Genomic DNA, 6,045 nt, shown 5'->3' with positions numbered 1-6,045 from the left:
TAACCGGGGACCCGTAGTGGAAGGGAAAGGCAGGGCGAAGAAAAGAGTCAGGGGTGTTGCCAAGCTATTTCTTTCCAGGAGTCACCTGCTGACCTTGTCCTCTAAGGCTAGAGCAGGAATTGCTGGTTCTTTGACCTTTGTCCTTTGAAGGGCAAAGAAAACATCCCCAGAGTAGCCCTCAAAACCAGAAGCCAGAAAGAGGGGCAGACTGAGCCTGGCTATCCTGGCTTCCTTAAGGTTGTGTCGCAGTTTTGTGTAGCCTTAATGCTTTGACTGTGACCTCTGTTTGCCCCAAGGTCAGGTCAGCTTTGAGCACAGCTTACAGATTAAACCCTCCAGACCTTCCTAGAGCCTGAGCTTTAACTGGTTTCAAGAACCCATGCCCAAACCCGCATATTATTTTCTTTGGCCTTAGAGGGGATGGGGCCTTCTTTTAAACCCCAGGTTCAAAAGACAGTAGCTGGAATTTATGCTGAAGTGGAGTACCGGCCTCCGGGCTGAGCAGTGCCCTAATGCAGGTGAAAAGCATGTATTGATTACTTAAAAGAAAGTTAAAATAAAAGCAATTTTTTCTCCCCATTTTGGCACATTGCAGCTTTTGGCCTATCCACTCATAGCTAAAAAAGCATTCTTTCCTCATAATCAAGCTTCAGCTGTCTGAATTTCAGGCCGAGCCTCTCCTCCTGAGCTCCGCCGAAGAGCTGCTTTAATTAACCATTATACCACAGATGTTATTGATTTTTTTTTTTTTCTCAAATCGGGTTGAAACATCATTGTGCTGGATCATGGCCAAAACCAAGGCCTGAATTTGTGCGCGGGCGCTGTCTTACTCTTTCTGCATACCTTATTAGTCTCTGTGTCTGCTAAGTGCAGTCCTCAGTATTAACTCAGAAAATATAGAATTGATTTTTTTCACTCAGCAGCCGATCTAAGGGCCCGTAATTTGAAATCTGAAAAACCTGGGTCTGAGGAAGTCTTTCTGCTCTGACTCCACACTTCCTTGAAGTAAGCTTTTTATTCTTTAATTTAAAAAAGAAATCTCCCTCTGCCTTTTGACTTGTCTCTCAAACACACATCTGGGGGTTTCCGCAAGAACCTGGCCCGGTCTTTGCCTCTGAACTTTGTCCGGAAAAGGCCCCCAGAGTCTTAATTCTTGTCCATCCAACAGGCTTGAGCAGCGGTGTCAATGGTACGGGAATTTGAAATCCGAGCGTCTCAACGCTTTCTCTGTTTTGGAGGGAAATTTGGAAGGCCTTGAGCAGAATCCTCGGAGCACTGTGCAGGGCATCAGGCAACAGGACATCTGCATTCCTCTCGCAGCTCACCTTCCAGTGATGAGAAACTCAAGGACCAAACAATCACAGCCGGCTCCCCTCAGTTCTGATAAGGCTTCTGTGAGTTTAGTGATACCTTCTTTAAATGTAATTTGAAGCTTTTAAAACACTGTAATGGCAGCCCTTGACCTTTAAGACTCACACGGAGAAAGAGAGGTGGTGAAAAATGTTTATTTACTCTGCATTAGCGTGAAACTCCCGTTCTCCCCTGAACCAGCGGTCCTTTTATAGTACGGAACTCACGCATGTCACCCTCATTCTTCCAACAGGAACCAGACAGGCCCACTTGAGCTGGAGAAACAATGGCCCGTGGCGGGTCCTATGCCTCAGTGCCAAACAACAATGCAGAGACCTCTTGACGGATCCTGGCGTCGTCGCGAGTGGGATCTTGCAGTTCAACATGTCTGCTGAACAGAAGTTGGAAAAAGAAAAGATCATCTTGTAAACAATTAATTAATGTTTGTCATGAATTATCATTTTTACTTCCTTCTCGAGAGGCTCAAAGGGAATAAAAAGGCATTTTTGCAGGTGGTGGCATTCAAACTAAGGGCAATCAAAGGTTTGAGAGCTGAGGCACGGCACTCGGAGTCTCTAAGGGTGAATGGCGCTAGGATTAGAGCTCAGCGGGGGGTTGAGGGCTTCAGGTGTGAAGCTTAATGTTTGTGATCAGCAAAAAAAGTCTTGAATTTATCTAAACTGCTCTTCTGCTAACAGTACTTCTAGCACATAAATGTTCTGAAACTGACAAGTGTTCTCATTGCTCTTCTAATGCAAACATGATCTGCATTTGAAAGATGCATCCCTTTTGCCTAATTTAGAATGTGCATCACAAAGGGCGTTAGATGATGACCCACAAAGAGATACAAAACACATTCTCTCTCTCTCTCTCTCTCTCTCTCTCTCTCTCTCTCTCTCTCTCTCTCTCTCTCTCTCTCTCTCTCTCTCTCCATGCTGCATGCATGTGCACACATGCAAACGGTCTCTTTCTTGTATGGATCTTCTTTGAAGTACCTAGCGCAAGGATCTTGTGTGATTTTTTTCTTTCTTTCTTTCTAGATTTCTAACACTCAAATTAGGTGACTAATCATCTGGCCCATGAGGTCTAATTCTTCTAATTCTTTTCCATTTAATTTGGATAATTGCCTAGAATTTGTTATCCTAATTTTTAATTTAACTAACTTTCTCCTGTCCACTTTCCATCAGTAGCAATATGCTGAAGGTATCCAACTCATACAAAAATTTAAAATCCACACCATGTGAAAATTTGATAAAAAATTATGTTAAAATTTCCTAAAGAATTCTGAGCAATGTTTGTGACCTCCCAGAACTAATGATGTGGGCAGGTGTTGCCGATAATTTTAAGGTTGCTATCGTCCATATAAACACATCTGGCTACTTTCCAACTCCTTTTCATAATTTACTATTGATCTCTATTCATTTTGTCTCCATATATGAACAAACATCTACTTCATGAACCCCAAGAAGAAAGAATATGACGCAAAATGTGGATGAGATATTGCTTCATGAAATAAATCAAAATTTGATAGGAATGCATGAACCTGAGACTCGAGGTCATTTTTAATCTAACGCTCCGAAGTTCTTTAGCTTTCCTGTGGTGCCCACCCATCTCCTCTCCCTTGTATTACTCACTGATTGTCAACCTAATGTATTCTGGGTCTTAGGGCTTCCAGCCCTAAGGAATCCAAAATAAGGAGAGCAAATGGAGGCACACGTTTGTCCCCTTTGCCTCGTGCTCTGTGACGGCAAAGCTGAGTGCCACTCAGAGGCTTGTGCTTTCCATTCTAGACCATGCCGTGGGGATTTCTCTTGAATCCGAATGTGCAATGCAAACCTGTGGGCTTTGGAGAGATCTCCCAGGAATTAGATGGGCTTAGGTAGAAGGGGCCAAACTAGAGTCTTGTCAGGCCAGAGGCCTGAGGGGAGAGTTTAGAAAGTTTAGAAGAGAAAGGGAAGCATGGAAAGAAGACCAGCAGAGCCTCTGAGGCAGAATGAGGCACACTGCAAGTGTCCGGGAGGCCTGCCCCAGTCTCTGGTAACTTCTAAGGCTAGGTAAAATAACTTCCTATAAAAGTAAGTTCCTTCAAAAAAAAAAAAAAAAAGGTCTTCAAGCCTAAGGTCTTACTCATGTAGTACCTTCCCTTTTTGTAAAGATGTTAAAATGCCAGTAAAAGCCTAATGCTGTAGGGAGACAGGGGGATGGTGGGGGAGAGGGAGAGGGATGGGGAGGGAGAGGGAGAGAGGAGGGGTTTGGGGAGGGGTGGGGAGGGGTGGGGAGGGGTTGAGGGAAGGGGATGGGGAGAGAGGGGGTGGAGAGGGATGGGGAGGGATGCGGAAGGAGGAGTGAGTAGCAATAGTTGTAATCCAAATGATGGGATAATTCATGACACCCAGCACCCAGGGGAACTCCTAAGGCCAGTGACAAGGCTTGTTTCTAAGTCCCAGGACCCTGGACCTTTGTGGCCATACAAAGCTCTACTTGGTGGCTCTCCAGGTGGCACTGACTCCCACAGCTGCTGATCTCCCCACCCTGCTGAGGAACCTCGCCCTGCAGGTCTGTCTCCAGTGTAGGTCGGGTGGGAGAGAGGCAAGGGAAGCCCACCCTTCTTCCGCTTGCTGGCACATTCCACTGCCGCCCGCCGTGACTCAGGCACTGTTCTAGGAAGCTGTGAGGGATTCAGTAGAGAACCAGGGGTGAGGAGCTGAAATGGCTCTCCAAACCTTAAAATGTGAGTCTGTGTGCCTTTTATTGGTATTGAGGCAACTTGCCTGGATGTGAGAAGAAAAATATTTTGGCATAGGATGAATATTTACGAAAGAACATTTTTCTTAAAATAAACATCAATTCGCCAACCATAAAAAAAATTACATGCAAGGAAAGTATCAGAGTTGTATGCCTCTCCTAGTAGGAAAGGAATATAACTTTCCTATTCTCTTTGCAATGTATACAGTCAGATACCCCCGACCCCCCACCCCCACCCTCCACCCCATCTGTTTAACCGCCAGTTGCATTGGCCTGAGCAACATAGGAAGAGTTTCTGGGACTGCTCGGAGTACATCTTCTTCCGCCTATAGTAGGGAACCAGGGATTTGAGACTAGCGTTTTCCTATAAGCTGCTAATGAATGCTCCCCCCAACCAGCCGAGAATGAGTCGATGATGAAAGAATTAAGAACTGTTACCACTTGACTGGCTCTCCTGGTTGGATCTGTCTTTTCCAATGGGATTGACCTTTCTAGGACTTCTGCCTGCGTGAGAGGTCCCACCCCGTCACTATTTTAAGGGGATCTGTGAAAGGCTCCTTATTTCGTGTCCCTCCCCCACCCACATTAGGCCACCACTGTGTGCTAGTGCTTGAAATTAATCAAGGGCCCCTTCTAGGAAAGGGATTCCTCTTTGAGAGAAACGGAACCGGACACTTTGCTGCCTTCCCGCGCGCGCACATCTCTTGGCCCTGCCAGCCCCTCGTTTCCCAAAGCTCTCCCGAGACAAAGCCTGGCGACTCCGGGGGACGCAGCAGCGAGGAGCCCAGGCCCGCTCCTGCCAGACAGCTGCTGTTTGAACCCAGTTCTGACCGTAAAATCAAAAGTGGGTCCGAGGGAAGCGGTAAACACGGTGCAATGAGCCTTTTGAAGGCAGCTGATGCCTCATTTGGGGTGACATGTTGTGGCTGATGAGTGTGGATGATGTGGGGTTTTCGATAAGTACCTCATCAGTATCCTCATCATGCTCGTGTTGCTCTGCCGCGGCGTGTGCCCTGACTTGATTGTAATTGCCCGAATCTGCTCCCGCTGCTCAGGCGCGCACAGTAATATGCAATAAAACAGCAAGGAGTGAATGTTAACCGTCTGAGTTCTGACACGGTGGCTCTGTGGTTCAAGATCTCCATTAAGGACTGGGGAAGGGGGGCAGAGGGGGGGGCGCGGGCTGTAAGAAAAGAAGGCATCAGAAATTTCCCAGGGCCCGCTTGTGTGATGAAAGGGAAAGAACAGAAATTAGGCGCCATTTAGTCTTAGATGCTCGCAGGTAGACACTAACAGGTAGTTTGCTGGCATAGACTTGTAATTAATTTTTTCCATCCCCAGGTGTCCCTGTTGGGCTCATTAGCTCTAACAGCATGCATGGCTGTCACCTTTTTCCAGATGTGCATGGTGGTCACTTTCTGCAGGGGTTGCCCAACCTTCAAGCGCCCAGAGCCCAGAGTCTGCAGAAGGTTGTCCCAGGTAGAGTTGCTAAGGCGTAGTTTTTCAGAGGACTCAGAGGCAGAGCTCAGAAACATTAACCAAAGGACCACTGCCCACCAGCTCCCGTTCACCTTCAGTAGCGCCCAGGGCGGCCTGTGGTCTCCTTTGTTCTATGATGTTCACACATGTAAGGAAGCCTTAGGGGTATGCTTTGGTACCCAACCTGCTAGTGTCAGGGCATCAGGAGACACAGCTCTAGAGGAGGAAGGAAAGGTGTGCCCACCCCAGGACTGCGCCGTCACAGTGGCAACAGAACCCTTCTGAGAAAGAGGGCTGTCAGGTGGGCACCCCTTTCCTGTCTCAGGCAGGTTATTTTAAATGAGGGAGGGATGACTGGAGTCTGTCTTGAAAGGAATGAGGTCATTTTCTTTTTAAAAAATAAATATTTGTGTGTGTGTGTGTGTGTGTGTGTGTGTGTGGTGTGAGTGTGAGTGCAGGGGGTTGTGTCTG

At 47.0% G+C, this 6,045-nt stretch overlaps 1 long non-coding RNA gene across 2 annotated transcripts; it reads right to left on the bottom strand.

Annotated features, from left to right (window-relative positions):
* Nucleotides 1-1,489: 1,489 nt before the first annotated feature.
* LOC143268413 (uncharacterized) lies at nucleotides 1,490-5,796 on the bottom strand. 2 transcript variants are annotated; one of them, XR_013044285.1, is made up of 3 exons: nucleotides 5,667-5,796; nucleotides 5,060-5,142; nucleotides 1,490-1,741 (listed from the first exon to the last, which is right to left on the bottom strand). It is a non-coding gene; the product is annotated as an uncharacterized LOC143268413 (long non-coding RNA). The 2 variants fall into 2 exon arrangements; XR_013044286.1 differs by having other exon boundaries at nucleotides 1,490-1,738.
* Between the last annotated feature and the right edge of the window lie 249 nt (nucleotides 5,797-6,045).

Source organism: Peromyscus maniculatus, chromosome 14 (assembly GCF_049852395.1).
Source record: "Peromyscus maniculatus bairdii isolate BWxNUB_F1_BW_parent chromosome 14, HU_Pman_BW_mat_3.1, whole genome shotgun sequence".
NCBI classification, from domain to species: domain Eukaryota; kingdom Metazoa; phylum Chordata; class Mammalia; order Rodentia; family Cricetidae; genus Peromyscus; species Peromyscus maniculatus.
This window is presented reverse-complemented; position numbering and strand designations above follow the sequence as displayed.